Source organism: Micropterus dolomieu, linkage group LG20, assembly GCF_021292245.1.
Source record: "Micropterus dolomieu isolate WLL.071019.BEF.003 ecotype Adirondacks linkage group LG20, ASM2129224v1, whole genome shotgun sequence".
Classification (NCBI taxonomy): Eukaryota; Metazoa; Chordata; class Actinopteri; order Centrarchiformes; family Centrarchidae; genus Micropterus; species Micropterus dolomieu.
In genome coordinates, this window is record NC_060169.1 from 160,066 (window position 1) to 177,297 (window position 17,232).

The window sequence follows — 17,232 nt, forward strand, 5'->3', positions numbered from 1 at the left end:
GATTCCCAGCTCCACGTGCTCATGTGTCCTGGTTGGACCAGCAACTTGTGCTGAGGAAGTCCAAGTTACTAAAACTTTATGTTTATTGTTGTTTCTCACACTGAGTTAAGAGATCCGAGATGTGATTTATTAATGTCCCAGAGTTCACAGTGGATGTTAGAGCAAAAACTGTCAGTACGTCTCCACAATCACATTCGATGCACACATCTGGTTAAGTGTTTCTAAAGCTTGTAACGTTCCCAGGAGCTCAGTCCAGCTCAGAAATAACAAGGACTTTTCCAAGAGTGGTCTCTAGTGGCCCAGCTGAAGCCCGGACTTGAACCCAGACAGTATCAGTGAGGAAGATTAAAGATGGCAGCTCACAGATGCGACCTATCCGACCAAATCCATGTATCCAAGACTTGAAGCTCTAAATCCTGTTACGGTGTTTAAATGAAAACCAAAGAGCTGCTTTCCTCACCTCCAACTAGAAAAAGTACCCTGCCCCCCCACATGGGGGATTTCCTACTTGTGAACTCATATGAAAAAATCCCAACTTCTTGAGTAGTAGCTGAATGATGGCAGCACACAACAATAAACAATAAATACTAGCATCAAATACTGAAGCTTGTTCTGCAGGGCTCAACGTTAAACTTCTTTGCAACTGGGCCAGTGGGTTTGAAACTTATTGGCCCTCCCTCCAAAAGTTATTTATCAGTGTCACAACAAAACCAAAGACTTAGTTATGTTATTCTTTTATTCTTTTAACATGTTTAGTTGTTTATTAAATACATCCTGGATATAAAAAAAACTAAACTAAAATGTAATCACAGTTAAAATTATAAAAAACAAAAAGGTTAACAAAACAATTTACTTCCGTCTGCATGGTTTTCAGACCCAGAGGCTGCCACTTGATACAGATTAGAGAACATTAGAGACCGTTATTGTCGAGCTCTGGCATGTAACTTGATGTAGAAATGTTTTGTCAGGGTTATTAGGTAGCTGGTTACAGTAAACAGTCTCTGAAAGTCATCTTCTTTAACCAAACGTTGTTCAGGAAAATGTTAAAAATGCCAATACATGTAAAAACATTTGGAAATATAGCTTCCTACAACTTTTGCTGACTTCTGAGGAATACAAACTGATGTAGCTAGAAGGATATACAGTTAACGATATATATGGGGCACATGGCCGGTGTTGTCGGGGTAGGTTTTGGTGCTCCTCCTTGGGGGGGCTGGGCCCCCGTCCGGGGATGAGATCGGCCTCCGGGGCTGCTGGCTCTGCCTGCATTCTGGGGAGGGATGCCTCTGGCTGGGCTGGGGGACTATTGGCCTGGTTCTCCCGCTTTATCGCTCCCTGGCGGCGGGGAGCTTCCCGGCACGGCTTTCTGCTGTTCTTCCTCGGGGCGGGCCGCAGCTTCCCCCAGGACATGCGGTCTGGGGTCCTTTGCGCTTTCGGGGGTCGCAGGGTGCCCTGGCTTCTGGGGGTGGGGGTCTCTGCGCGGGTTGATCCGGTTTCGGTTTGGAGGGCTGCGGTGGGATTGTGGGGCGATTGTTGATGCATCTTGATGCATTGTGTTTTTCCCTGGGCAGGGTCTCTGGATGGCTGCTGGCTCGTTTAGTTTGTGCATTGGAGTCCGGGGGAGGCATTTCCTCGTTGGCTTGGAGGGACCAGTTTGCGTCCCTGTTTTGCTTCATTGGCCTCGGATCCGTGCTTCCCCATTTCTCTGTCGGCCAGTTGTCGGACCCCTCTGGATACTGAGGTATATAGTTAGTTTTCGGGATGTGCAGTGTGGGCAGGGCTGTGCTCCGGTTTGTTCTGGGTTTGTGCCTGGAGTTCTCGGCCCTTGACGGGTGGGTGGGTTGGCGGCATGCAGCTGAGCTGGTTGATTTTGCCTCGTTGCTGTTTTGGCTGGTGTTGCACGGTGGCCTGGTGGCCTACTGGGCATGGGGGATGTCGGCTGGCGCCGGCGGCCTTAGTTTTTCCGGCGGTCGGTGGGGGCGGCGGACTTTTATTGGCAGATGCACGGTGACCTGCGCGGCGCGTTTGCTGCCGGGCTGGGACTTGCTGCTGGTGTTTCTCTCCGCTGGCTTTCGCTGTTGTGTTCTGGCGATCTCTCTCTCTCTCGTTTGCCCGACCTCGCACGCAGGATTCGCGGGGGGCTGCTGGGCATTGGGTGTCGCCGTGCTCGCGCAGTGCGCGCGTTGGGCTCGTCACTTGTGCATTGGTGTTGATGATTGCGTGGCATTTGGGCGTTTTGGTTGTTCGCTGTGCGGCGGTGGGGTGGTGATTGGGGGGGAGCACTGGTCTATGTTGGGTTACGTTTCTTGCGTTCCATCTGCATTGTGTTGTCAACTGGCATTTGGTATGTAGCATGTATGTGGCATGTATACATTTTTTTTTTTTGTGGGGGGCGTCTGTTGGTTGGGTCGGGGTCTTCTACATTTGCATCGCGGTGCATCTGGGAGTCTTTTATTTTTTTTTTCTTTCTCCCACCCCTATTGGCTACTGGGGTTCTTGCCTGCCTGTTACAGTCGTGGCGTCCTACTCTCACTAACAACTACATTCTTTAACAGGCTTATGCACACACACATGTACACACACGCACACAGACACACACAGTCTCACACATAGACACAAACAAATGTAGGTTGTCCCTGGTAGAATTATTCCTGATGCTTTTCTTTCAGTTACATATTTAAATTAATTATTATTCCAGCTCTCGTGGCTGTGCTGTGTTGCTTATTTAGTGTGCTGGACTGTTTCTTGTTTTCATTTTTCTCTTAGTTGTCTTACTATGTCAGCTGTTTATTGCTGCTGTTCGGCTGGTTGTCTTTTACTATTATTATTATTTTTTTTATTATTGTTTGTGTTTGTTTGTTGTTTTTCTCCTCCTCCCCCCTCTCTGTTCTATTGCAGGTTTCGTTGCTTTCTGCAGTTGGTGTTTCCCACTGCTTTTCCCTGTTGTCCCCACCCTCCATCCCCCTTCTCTTGCAGGTGTTGTCCTTTCTCTGTGCTGTCTGTTTGTGCCCCCCCATCCCTGTGTCTGCCCCCCTGTCCGGCCCGGTGACAAATCAATACATAATTAAAAATAAATAATAAAACAGACAAAGGAGTATTTTAATACTCTCTTGTTAAAGTAAAATCTGTCTGGCACAATATGGTATCCAGCTCATCATACTCTCTTTAGCATATTTATCACTTGGATTGAATAAAATGGCCGTCCTTCTAATTAACACCAAGTGCGCTGCTGACAGGATGGAGGGGAGACTGTGATTCTTTCTGCTGAATCATTAATAGCTGTAAGCATGTAGGCCGACTGTGAAAGTATCAGGCATGTTTGTCTTATTATTATTATAATAATAATTATTATTATTATCATATGACATTTTGCTACAATTATACCCTTCTGCGGCTGTGTTTGCGACCTGACCTTTTTCTTTTCTCCATGAGAGGGAAGAATGTAGAAAGTTGCGTGGCGCTGCGAGGAGCCCCCAGCTGCAGTCGTGCATGGATCACACATAATATGTTCAATGTTAATATGTACATGTTCATGTAGGCCAGCAGGAAAGGTAGAGGTTCCATAGTGTAGTGGTCATCACGTCTGCTTTACACGCAGAAGGTCCTGGGTTCAATCCCCAGTGGAACCAGAACTTTACTGTCTGAAGTTGAAGTGGCTTTCTACCAGAAACAAAGGGAAATGTTACCTGTACTGAGCGACAGGTCGTCCGCTAATCTCAGCGTCGGTGCTTTGATTCCCAGCTCCACGTGCTCATGTGTCCTGGTTGGACCAGCAACTTGTGCTTGTGCCAAGGAAGTCCAAGTTACTAAAACTTTATTTTTATTGTTGTTTCTCACACTGAGTTAAGAGATCCGAGATGTGATTTATTAATGTCCCAGAGTTCACAGTGGATGTTAGAGCAAAAACTGTCAGTACGTCTCCACAATCACATTCGATGCACACATCTGGTTAAGTGTTTCTAAAGCTTGTAACGTTCCCAGGAGCTCAGTCCAGCTCAGAAATAACAAGGACTTTTCCAAGAGTGGTCTCTAGTGGCCCAGCTGAAGCCCGGACCTATCAGACCAAATCCATGTGTCCAAGACTTGAAGCTCTAAATCCTGTTACGGTGTTTAAATGCAAACCAAAGAGCTGCTTTCCTTTTGTGATTATGGGCTACTGCATGTAGAATTTATCGGGAGCCAAGTCAGTTGGTTCTGTTTGAAATGAAATGACATCAGTGTGCAAAACGTGAACGACTCTAAACTCGTTCTGAAGTCACGGTACGGCACATCCGCTCGATCCAGTCCTCTTTCCTTGACACACTGAGGAGCTGGATCAGTCAGGATATATACTGTGTATTCTCTACTTGTGATTAGACTTTTAACGCAAATTCATTATATTACCAAGTTTGACCTCAGCTTCCTCCTGTAATTCCAGCGCAGGCCCATCTAGATTGTTGGAGATCAAGCCACCTTCGAGGGGAATTATTGTCACAAGCGTTCATGAATTGTATGGCAGTAAAACGGCAAAGAGGGCGGACATTACTTTGTAACTGTTCTTTATGTGGTTGTCTGCCAATTAAAGGCTCGTGCAGGCTACACGACTTTCAGCGTCGGCCGCTGGTCCTGCTATTCAGACTACACAACTTGCCGTCTTGTGACGGGATTCTTGAATTCGTTCACACCACATGACTGCGTCGGGGAGCCGTTTTGATGCGTTGTTGAGTAGTTCACACATAACAACTGGCGACCGCCGATCGAGCGGCCGAGCGGCAAATCTGGCTTCAAATCCTGTAGTGTGAACCAGGCTTTAGGCTGCAATTCATTAAGACAATGCTGAGCCCTTCTTGAGGCTTTGTTACTCAGCATATTGAGAGATTCTAATTCTAATCTATTCTAAATCATCAAAACTTAGCTGAGAGGACAAGTTTATCATCATTTCTTTACTGTAACACAACACATGCATTTGTTTTTTACTCTCGGCTTGTTATTGTCAGTAACGTGATTACATTTTTTAATCGATTGACACCACTTATAAATATATATTTATATGTATTTACAAGATTGACAACCACATGAAGAGATCTGTCTCCTCTGCGCTGTCTTCAGGTCGTCCCGTCACTCGTGTTTGAGCGTTGGTTCAGTTGATCTCTGTAATCTGACAACAGATCACTGAAGAGCTCCAGCTGTGAAAGAAAGCTGAAAGTGGAGGCACGCTGTGGTTGAAGAGGGAAACCTCTGAAGTTATATGAAACAAACAGAACAAAAATAAATCAAAGAGGCTTTTTTGGAAATTAAAATAGAAAACATGTACGTGCAGGTGTAGTTGAATGAAATGACAGTTTCACATTAGGATAAAACCAGAAAAGGTTTTTATTGCTGACTCCAGAAATGACATTTTCTCTCCAGCTGCAGGGAGGTTAAGCTGTTGTGCTCCGTGTCCACTAAACAAAACGTCGTTTTCAACGAAATGAACAAGTCTGGTATCCAGTAGTTTTTTAAATCATCACAGTCCTCTTGTTTCTTTGGGACAGAGACATTTTAATAGAAGTGCACCTAGAATAACTTCCTGTGTTCAGATTCACACTGAACCGAAATACACAACAACAGCAGAGTAAGAAGCACATGAGCAGGGAGTGTTTGTGTGTGTGGACTGAAGGACTGGAAAGACAAAAGACAGATTAAACCTGGTGTTTCTAATAACTCTCTGTAGTGGAGTTCAGTTGGATTTACTCGAGCTCAGCTGCAGTCGGTTGTCTGAGCTGTTCCTCCGTCCCAGAGAGCTCTTTCTTCAGCATCCTCGAGGCTCAGCTCGCTGCCTTCCTCTCCTCCATCCATCACGGCCCTGAGGGATCCACTCACCATGTTGCCTGCTTCTTCATGTTAATGCCTCCTCTCGCTGCCGCAGCGTCCACCCCGGTCCAACCCTTCAGGGAGGCAGCTTCTACGTCCCTCATGTGTTTCCTTATGTTGCTGCCTTCTGCTCAGCTCAACTGATGAATTATGGAGGAGAGCAGGATGACAGAAACGCCCGAGTATATGTTGAGTGCACACTCAATGTTTGATTGGATTTAGAATGCGACTGTAAAATACAACTGTAAATCCTTCTACAGCCATGCTAACGGCTCTTTGAGGCTGCACTTCAGCATCAGCATGCTAACAAGGACAACGCTAACATGCTCATGTTTGGCAGGTATAATGTTTACCACGTTCACCATCTTAGGCTGCGGTGGAAAAGTCTTTTTTGCTCAGGAAGGTTCCTCACTGAGAGAAGTGACCCCGAAGTCTTTCAGTGGCAGCCATGATAAGAGCTGGTCGAATTCTCTAAACGCTTCCTTATCTCCTTTAGCATTGGGTACACCGGACCGTCCTTTACCAAAGGAAAGGAGAGAATACCGTCCCACAATTCCTTGCGGCAGCAACACTTAAAGCGCTGCACGTTCTTAAACTCAAACGATAAAACCCACTGAGCACATTTAGCAAAGTGCTGCTATCCAGACGCACATTATGATTCCTGAACGAGACTCTCACAGTTTCCTTCTTTCTTTTGGCTTCGCTGTAATCTGAAGCTCCTTCGGCACCGTTTTATGTGTCCGAATGTTGAAATAAGCTATAAAGTGTTGTATTAGAATTTTCTACAATAAAACAAGAAACCCCGACCATGACGGATAAAGGATGTGGATCAAGTTACCTCTGGCTGTTCAGCCTTTTCTCTCTGATGCCATAACTCTCTAATATATGTCTTGACCTGAGACCTACATGCGAGCTGGTAAAATGCTCAAAGTGAGGAGAATGTCGCAGCGTGGAGGCTCACGTTATGTATTTCCAGCCTTCAGCAATATCATTAATTATTTTACTTCAGATGCCGACACCCTCGCCTTAATAAAGGCAATGATCAAGCTGTCGACCTCTCCAGTAAATGTAATGTATTATTTCAGTGTCTCCCACACGTGGATTTATTTGTGGCGACCTGCCACGTTATCAGCGCTGACCGCCACTGATTGATTTTCGATTATAGTTTTTTTTTATGGGCTGTGGGTAAAATCGTATTTTATCACAGAGCTGCACGTTAAGATTCATGTTGTTCCATTATCTGGTCACTGCTACCCTACAGGCCTTTCTGCTATCTTCATTATGAAGCTAATATTCCACCGTGTTGTCCACCTGTAGACGGCCTGCATTAAAACAGCAGGGGGCGCAGTGTCAGAGAGGCGCTGTTTGTAGTGTGGACACTGTAGTTTCATCACGGCAGGTCACGTCAGTAACATCCGCCGCCGTATCATCACGTCGCCTAGAAAAGAGTCCTTCTGAATTCTCCTTCACATCTTTCCTTGACCTCATGACGTTTTCCATCGAGGTCGAGGACAGGTGGTGAGGAAAGGAGGTATTTTTTGACTTTTCGACCGCAGTCCAGGAGTCGTTGGTTTAGACACGTCAGGTGGTTTAAGTCTGTTCACAAAAACATGATATAGAATATTTTCAGACTCCTTTAAATATTCGAGCTGTGCGGCCAGTGTGATGCATTTATTATATTTATGTTTTTCAGGATTTCACCAGATTAACATGTGACACTTTTTGTTAGAGTACTGTGAGATGGATTAAATGTTATAAACATAAAATGGTAGTAATTGTTTCATTTAGACAATCAAGTCTTCCCGCAGTCAAGTTACATCTTTGTGAGTCTCATTCGACTTCAGTCCAAGTCTCGAGTCTACGGCTCTGCCAAAAAGATGCAAGCAGGTGTGGACAGCTGCACTGCTTCAAACTGCAATCCAGCAGTGAGACAGCAGAGTCAGAGTACGTCAACGCTAAACTGCCCTAAAAGAGAACTTTTCCTTAATGGTTTCCAGAGAGTATAAATCTTGGGGAAAACTTAAGCTTTAACTTAATCTGCACACAGTGAGGAAGGACTTTCTGTCGTCCTCTGTGATCACTCAAATTAAATGTCAATACAGTCGACCACACTGCGGAGATGTTGTCATTAACCTGGATTGGTTATAAAATATGGATGTGATCCCACTCCTCACCAGCTGAAAAGAAGCCAAAGAAGAAGAGACTGTTTCACTGACATGGGAACACTGGGGATACCAGCGGTACTTGGGGCCAGCAGGGGCCAGCAGGGGCCAACTCTAGTTGACACGCTCGGCCTTTTCTCTTAATATTCTTGCCAATGTACGCACTTTCAACAAAGACCAGCAATTGCCTGTCAGCTGATTCAGCTGCGGCTCACATTGCAGATTCAGACCAGCGGTTTGCTGCTTTTGTTTAATGGACTGTCAGTCTAACAGAGCATGACGGGATAATTTCAGACAAACGCCTCCTGTCTGGTCCTAACCGCTTCAGACAGTAAAAATCTGAGCTGCGATCAAAAGAGGCGCGTTTTGAAAATGTCACTCCTTTGGCACTGAAAGGGAAACGACCCGGCTGAGATAAATATCTGTTGAATCGCACACCTTTTTATTATCTCCCATCAGAGCTTTCAGGGACGCCACACATTTCAGATTGAAAAACCAAAAAGTGGCATGAGGGGACATTTTGACCGGCATAAGCAGAACAAATACAGAAATAAATGTGTTTAAGATGCAAATTACACGGTAGTGTTTGTATGCAGGCGCAGCGGTCAGCGCCGTGGCCTCGCAGTGACAGTTCGGATGTGTTCAGACTGCAGACGCGCTGCTCAGACTGCTCTTTGCAATATGTGTGTATGTGTGTGTGTGACACAGCAGAGAGTGGAATGAGAAACCAGCTTTGGGCTGGACGGACGAGGTTAAGCTGCGGCCCTCGAAAAGCAGAAAAAAATATAACCACCCCCCCATAGATTATTTTAATGAATAACAGACAGCAGCAAAGGTGGTCGCCTGTTGATTCTATTGATAAACTGCAGGAAAAACTCTGACATTTCAACTCTGGCAGCGGGCGTGCGCGTGAGACGAGAGAACGACCGCGACAGTTTCACGGGATCCCGCCAGTTGCCATGGCTACCTCGCGGAGCGCTTGTTTGATTTGACTAGTTACTCAGCATATACTCCTGAAAAAGTAATATTAGCTACTCTACTTATTGCTGGGTGACATAACGCCACTCTCTCCCGACGAGTCCAAGCATCACTGGCAGCGGCGGCCGGAGTTTCTTTCCGAGTTTCAGTAGCTGATGCTTTAATTAAGCACAGATGTAGATTTGTAGAATTCCGGATCACTTCCCTGATAAATGATTAAACTTGTGTCAGAATGATCTCTGACCTCTGCGGCTCTTCGGAGCCTCTTTCAACTCCTACTTTTTCATTTTACTCACATTTGCTGTCTGGTTGTCTCGGTCGTGTTTTCTGCAGCTTCAGCAAACAAGCTCTGAAATCCTGCAAACAAAGGAGGAAATTATTTTGCTACATTTGCATTTCCTCATTTGGCAGAAGCTTTTATCCAAAGCGACTTACATTAGAGAACCGACGCACGAGCATCAATAAAGTAGGAGATCTACAAGCGACAATAGATACCAGCGAGAGCAATATGTACTAGTAAGAGGCATCAATGAGCTAAACACCGGGGGAGAAGAAGTAAGAGTAAGGAGACAGAAGAAGAAGAGCACAGGAAGTGCATGTCAGAGGTTAGAGGTGTTATCACAGGAAGTGTTCTCTGCAGAGTTTTCAGGAGCTTCTTGAAGTCAGAGAGGGACGCCGCTGCTCTGATGGCGTGCGGAGGAGGAGGAGGAGCGCAGCGGCCCAGAAGGAACGTGGGCTTGGATTGTGGACATAAGCGGAGGTCGCATCGGTGTATGGGGGCGGCCGACCCAGGGCCCCCGGCTGGGTAGGGGCCCCAGTACGTGCGTCGCAAATGTTTTGTCAGATGCCGACAGACACGACTGCGTGAGAGAATTACCTGCAGGTGACGATTCTGCGTGAACACCACCCCGTGCAGCCGAAAAAGTCCCTTCACTCCTGGTCTCAACAGTAAACCACCTCATGAAAAAACACTACATTCAAGTCACAAAGTAAGTTTTGTATTTCATACAAACAGGAAACTTATTAGCAAATTTTAACAACACTCTCTTCACCGCCATGCATCATGGGAATTCTGGGGGATGGACTTTTGCTGCCATTTATCGCCCCGGACTCACACAGTGTGCGCCGCGGTTTAGTTCCGTCCTCAGAGCGTTCTGCCTGCCTGATTTTGCAGATGTTTAGATTTTGTTGGTTTAGTGATAAGTTCTTGCTTCTTGTGCTTCCACTATCATTAAGTAAGCTACGTAGTTAACTTGGGTTTTTTTGTCTGTTTTAACTGTGTTTATTGTTGATGTGCGATCGGGGGTCTGCACAGGGTATTTTATTTAGAAAATGGCTGCATATTGTCTCCAGAGAGGAGCGGAGAGACACTTCACGAGCACTCAGTGGACTTTCGGTGCGAGTCCGGGGTCATGTAAACTTGGTATAAATGACTTTGTGGCAGGTGGGCCCCGTGATGAAGCTCCGCCCCCACTGTGCTGACAGTCTAGCCCCCCCGATTGTGGAGTTTAGGTAGATGGTGCAGGTTTTGAAGGTGCAGTAAACAATTCCCCAGGACAAATACCATGACACTGTAATACTGGTACCATTACTGTTCTCATGCCCCCTGTTATTTAGGCTGCGTGCAGACTGCAGGCCTTAACGCTCAATTCTGATTTTTTCCCAGATCCGATTTTTGTGTTTGACAGTTCACATTACAGTATAAATGTGGCCCACATCAGATTCCTGTGTGAACTGTCTGCGGCCTGAAAGTGACCCGCGTGCGCAGAAGAACAACAGGACGTCATACGCAGCAGCAGCTGTTGCAGGCTGCAGAAGTAAACAAGGAGCAACAGAGGTTAACTCCGGTTAGCTCGCGGGATACTCCCGTTTTATTTTGTCCTCTCACGGGTGTTCACAACTATCTGTTCTTTTCTTTACAGTTTCTGGCGCCGTACAATGCAACCGCCCCACAACTCGCTCCCTCCCTCTGCAGCCTGCACGTAACTCAGCAGAAAAGCTCCGGTCCGCGGGATTTCAGGCGTAACAAAGGGAATCTGTGAGCAGATGATAGCGAGGTAGAGGAAGAAGAGAGCCACATGTTTAATAATGGCTTTTTGTGGTTGTGTTTCATTCAGCGCGGCTCCGTCTGCAGCAGAACAGCTGCTCTACAGTGACGTCAAAGATTTTGGATATGGAAGCGGCCCAATTCCGAACTGGAAAAGTTCAGACTCCGTGTGACTTGGCCTGTTGACACCGTCATAAAAAGATCAGATCTGAGTCACATATGGGCAAAAAAAAAATCGGATTTGGGTCCCATTGGCCTGCAGTCTGAAGGTAGCCTTAGTTTGTCAGTCATGTTATAATTACCGCGTGTTTCTAGATACAGTATGTCAGTCGTGTTGAGATAATTACTGTATACATGGTGTGTGATGGTTGAAAAGAGGTCAGCCTTGACTGATGGTCTAATGTCCTTTCTTGTACTTCCTTGCAGTGAGCAACGTAAAAGCTGAACAGAAATTTACAGAAATAAGATAATGCTTTAGCTTAACACATAACCGGAAAGTTAGCAATTTTCAAACTTTCAGGCCAAGGCCAGTTCACACTTGTCATGTTCAAAAAAATACTGTGAACTGTCAAACAAAAAAATAAACGATAAACCAGAACTGAGCATGAAGGGCCGCAGTGTGAACGCAGCATTTGGCAGCTAAAGGACTCATTCATATTTTTATTTTTCTGCATATAAAATCACAACACTTCTGTTTATGTACATGTTTTGATTTCACACTTGTAAACGTTTGTTTCAGTAGCGTAAGGTAGAAACAACGGGCCCCTGTGCAGGCTGTTATGACGGGCCCTTGGGCTCCACAGTTAGGAAGCACACACACACGTCTAGAAGGGAACCCTTTATTGGCAAATTTATATGCCTTGTTGCAACAACTGATAAGATTAGATGCAGTAAATACCTAACCTACCTAATTTAAAGCTCCTTAAATCGATTTCTTTCCATATTAACATATTAAATTCGTCAGTTCTGCTGCAGCAGCTGTGTTGCTGCGCCCGGACGCAGCGGCGGTCTAAAGCAAAGCACCATCATGTGATGGATTTTACAGTCGGACTGTCAAGCCTAGACCTTTGTCTTTGCAAAGTACAGAAGTTACAAAGAGAAAGTTATGAGGAGCGTGGTCGGTGCCGTCACCGTCACAATCCTGAACGTCACTACAAACAGCTGAGTGCAGGAGGAGGAGTCCACTGAGCTGAAATGACGCAGACAAAAACCTCCTGAATCACGACAACCACATTCCTCTTCGACAGAGAGGCGAGACGTTACGGCGAATAAGAAAGCAAAATGAAAGGTGGCCTCCTCAACCACAATATCCAACAGGTGCTCAGCGGCGAGCTGACCCCGAGATGATGACGTCCTTTAAAACAGCGGCGCGGCAGCCACACCAAATGAAAAAGCACTTGTAAAGTTACTCGCCTATTTGAAGGCGTCTGACGAGCGTGCATTGAGAGAAATCTTTGACGGTGTCCTCAGTAATCCAAAACAGTCTTATCTGGGAGCAGTGCGACCCTCTGCTCCTCTTCTGTTCTCCCCCGTCTCTTCTTGAAATCTACTGGTCAGATTTTGCGTTTCACCCGGTTTCTGGAGTCTTGTCACATGATTAAATAAAAACTTAAGACTGGGCAGCCATACACATATTACCCAGCAATCATCGCTGCATTTGTCGGCTATGTGACACAAATACCACAAAGTCTTGCTTGTAACCTGGCGGGGCCCCTCCCGTCACGGGCCCCCTGTACAGCTGCACAGTCTATACCTACGTCCCTGGTCTGCTTCCTATGTCAATAAAGCCCCTTTAAAAGGAATATTGAACTTCATTATGTGGACAAACACCAATCCAAGGGGACGATCGTGTATTATCTGAAACGTTTTACCTCTCAAATAATTCCGCACTCAGAACACCTCGGATAGACAAAGAAATTAGTGAATTCGTCATTTGTGCCGTCAGATGACTTCATTATTCCTCCTCAAATTGTCCTCTCAACACACGCAGGTCGCTTGGATTTAATAACTCTTTTCTGATCTTGCATCTGAGTTACGTACTTGAGCAGCAGCCGCAGAATGAGCATGTCATCCTGACATCTTAATTGTTTAACCGTTACCCCTGTCCTGATATTCACTTTGCTTTTTATCACATCCACACTTCCTGCTCTCTCTCTGCATGCTCTGCAGCAACATAATGATAGAAAGCCAGAGGGGCTGAGCCGCTAATGGCCTGGCACGACAGATATGATAAGCGTTAATTGTATCATTAATTACCATAATGGTATGGTAACGCATGAAAATACATGTATGTGAGTTGAGCTCGGCCTCGGAGGGAAGCCAGAACACACACGCACCTGTCTGTTTTAAGGCGTCAGAGCTGTAAGTGAGCCGCACTAATAAAACCAACCTGGGCTGATGAAATGTTGGGAAATGTAGCACGGTGTGTTCACATGCAAATGACGCAGTCAGAACACAAAAGTGGGAGAATGTGTGTGTGGGTTTAGGATTAGAAGAAGGGGACAGGAAGTAGTCTGAAAGAAAATAGCTCTGTGGAAACAAGGTCTGTAGGCAATAAAGTCCAGAAACCACAGAGAAACTAATTAACATTTCTTCATTCCTGTTTCTTTACTGTTAAAGGACCGTGTGTTGTAATGTGCAATATATTCTACAGAAAATCTTCAGCAGTCATAAAGAAAGGCCTGAGCTCTGCCTCAGATATTTTATGAAAATCCTTTCAGTGCAGAAAATGAAACCAGAAAATGTCACCCGTTTCTCCTGAGAGAGCTGGAGATACCCGACAGGTCTTACTGGTGTGTTCTATAAGAAGGGCAAGCAAATTTTTACCTCGCGTTACTCACAACCCGCGAATATTCGCCTTTAATCTGGGTTACTACAGAAGTATGAAGCCAAAATAAACATTCTGCTGTGATTAAATTGCAATAAAGTGATCAAAAGTATGCTGAAATAACTACATCACGGTGCCGATTTGTTAAACGTATGAATTCATTTGTCAGGTCCGTCCGCAAGGCGAACAACTTTTAAAACGCTTGTTTTTTTAAATGCAGTTTGGCTCGATCACGGATATGCTTTGCCATCTCCTTCGAGTGACTCGCTGTGACACCCTTAGTCTTTCACTGGAAATCTCGTGAGAGGCCAGTTGTTGCAGGAAGACGCCGGTGGAAACGAGGAAGAGGAGTTTCTTCTGTTCGTAGACGAGCTGCTAGTGTAACAGATTTAAAAATGCTTAATTTCAAATAAGCATCTGAATTTTATTCATCATTTAATGATTTTACTGAATATTTGTGAATTTTTTATTTTTATTTTTGCTAATGTTTCCTGTGGGAATGACCCTAGCTGCACACTATCCCTTCTGTACCTCCTCAGCTTCCGTAGTGCTCCGTTTCCCTCAGTTTCGTTTTACACTGCTGAGGGTAAGTCGTGTGGAAAAGTGCTGCTGGGCTAGTGTACTGTTTTTATGTTATAACTTTCAACGCATATTTATATTCATTTTAACTTTCTAGCCGCCATTTTTACCACGGCAGGCGGGCTGTCATGTGACCAGTGTAGCTCGTCCCTTTCCTAGAGTAAACGCTGTATTTTTGAATGTTTAGGAAGCAGAGGTGCAATAAGAGGAAGCCAGAAGGCCATTAATATGTGCATTGTTTTCTACAGGTATGTGTTTTCCTTTTGTTTATTAACAAAATATTCGTTGTCTCTGTCACTTTACCCACAAACACTTTGTGTTCAGCCCACCAGGTGTCGCTGTTATGCTATTTTGTTTTGAAGAGGTGTTATTCTGCTCATTTTTAGGTTCCTCATCTTATTTAGAGGTTCTACCAGAGCAGGTTTACATGGTTATATTTTTGTCCTACTGCACATGGCTGCAGCTCCTCTTTTCAGCCTGTGTTGAAGGCTTCGTTTTAGCTATGGAGTGATACATCTTGTCTCTACATGATCTTTGTTGGGAGTTGCACATGCTCAGTTCCTAGTTAAGGACTACTAGCCAATCAGAAGCAGAGAAGGGCGGGTCAGCGAGAGTTTCAGAGCGGTGAGTTATTAATCTGTATCCATAAAGTTTTACCTGAGCTCTGTCTCTACATCACAGGAACAACTTTATGTCCACTGACTGCCTGGAGGGTAGCTAGTGTTTGGAAGGGAGAGGAGAGCTGCGTGCTGCAGCTCGCTGTTTCTGAGGGCGTGTCGGAGTAGCCGCGTGGCGAGCGTTACAGAAGTTACCTGGATAAGCCACTTACCTCGCTTCGTAGTACAGGCCACTGGTGTAACAGTCGAGTACGCTGCAGCTACTGCAGCCGGTTCAGCTTCCGTCTGAAGCACGGACTCAAACATTTTCTGTAGAAATACTACCTGAAAAATGGGACCCAGGATAAAATTACAGATATGGCCTTTGTTCTTGGGCTGTTTAAACGGAAGAGATTGTGCTAAATATAACAACTGTATCTAAACTTTCTGCTCCAGAAGAAGATATTAGAATCTCCTGTCAGTGAACAAAGAAATATTGTTCTTACAGTTTATAAATCTGGTTTGGGAATCAACATAATACTTTGTGTGTAATAAACGGGATTTCTCTGGCCAACGACAGGTCGTCTCTGTTGCCAACCGCTTCTCCAGTCGTTTGATCCCCACAGTGCGAATAATCTTCTGCTGTCAGACGAGGTGCTGCTGTCACGTTTATTTGCCCCAGAAGTGGAAAGGTGTGAAATTGGGTGTGTAATAAAACAGGCAGGATGACAGTGGAGGCGATACCGGGACCCCGCAGCGCTGAGACGGCTCTCATTCAGGATCTGAGCTGCACTTGACACTGTCGACTACATAATGCTACCAGACAGCCTGCAAAGCTGGACTCTCAAACAATATTTGCTTGAAGAAGAAGAAGATTATGTAAATCCTTCATTGGCTTGTCATTATTTACATTGATATGCAGCATATCGACAGTGTGAGCGCCGCAGTTTGAATCATTAACTTCTGCTGGATGTTTTCAGCGGCCTCAGCAAGATATTTTATAATCAATAGTTCTGGCCACAGGCCGTCCTTTAATTAGCTCCTTGTGTTTACTGTATTGTGTTGAATCCCCTAAAGAGTTCTGATTGAACTTGATAAAAAAAGAAGAAAAAGAAATGGCTACTAAAAACACCATATTGTGACTTAAATTACTTTGATTAACATTTTCTCGATACATATTTTATGAGTGAAACCTGGCCTATTTGATATTTTCCAATTTCCAATCACAGGTTTAATGGAAAGAAAATGAAAGGTTATCAAACAAGGTCTGTGAGCATTTTTTAAACCGATTAGCAGCAGACTTTTTAATACCTGTAAGAAATGTGATTTTTTTTTGTAAAGTTGAGAATGAACTCATAATGAGCTGACGGGCAGGCAGAGTAACTTGGTGGTGAGTGGCTGAAGGAGCGGGGTAGATATACTGCAGTGACCAGCAGGTAGCCAGGCGAGACACAGACACGTCAAAATACACCCCAGGGATCAACGTGAAACTTACTGGCCCCAGAACAGTGTTACAACAAACCTACTAACAAATAATGTCAACACATCCTGAATATAAAAAAACTAAACTAAAACGTTAATCACAGTTAAAATTATAAAAAACAAAAAGGTTAACAAAACAATTTACTTTAAAAAACACCATACTAACAGACTTAAACATGACGTGCTGTTTAATAAAAAACACTACACAGAACAGCAGCTATTCAATGATTGACAGGTCGCCATGGTAGCGACTTATCAATCAGCTTGTAGCCCCGCCCTAAAGCCTCCCCTGCTTCCTGGTCTCTGTTCCTCTAAACGGGACCATAATTTACTAAATGAACATCATGCTGTGTTGAAGAAGACTTGAAACTAGCGACTGAGACCATAAACTCATCAGGAAAGTGTTTACTGAGGGAATAAATCAGCTGACAAGTAGAAACATTTTCTCAGAGACTTCTATACAATCACACTTCTTTCTGCAGCCGCTGGAGTCGCCCCCCTGCTGGCTGCTGGAGAGGACGCAGGTTTAAAAGTCGCCCCCTGCTGGCTGCTAGAGAGGACGCAGGTTTAAAAGTCGCCCCCTGCTGGCTGCTAGAGAGGACGCAGGTTTAAAAGTCGCCCCCTGCTGGCTGCTAGAGAGGACGCAGGTTTAAAAGTCGCCCCCTGCTGGCCGCTAGAGAGGACGCAGGTTTAAAAGTCGCCCCCTGCTGGCCGCTAGAGAGGACGCAG

At 45.1% G+C, this 17,232-nt stretch overlaps 1 non-coding gene across 1 annotated transcript; it reads left to right on the forward strand.

Annotated features, from left to right (window-relative positions):
• The first annotated feature begins 3,556 nt into the window (after window positions 1-3,556).
• On the forward strand, window positions 3,557-3,629 carry trnav-uac. Its single transcript has one exon. It is a non-coding gene; the product is annotated as a tRNA-Val (tRNA).
• The last annotated feature ends 13,603 nt before the right edge of the window (window positions 3,630-17,232 follow it).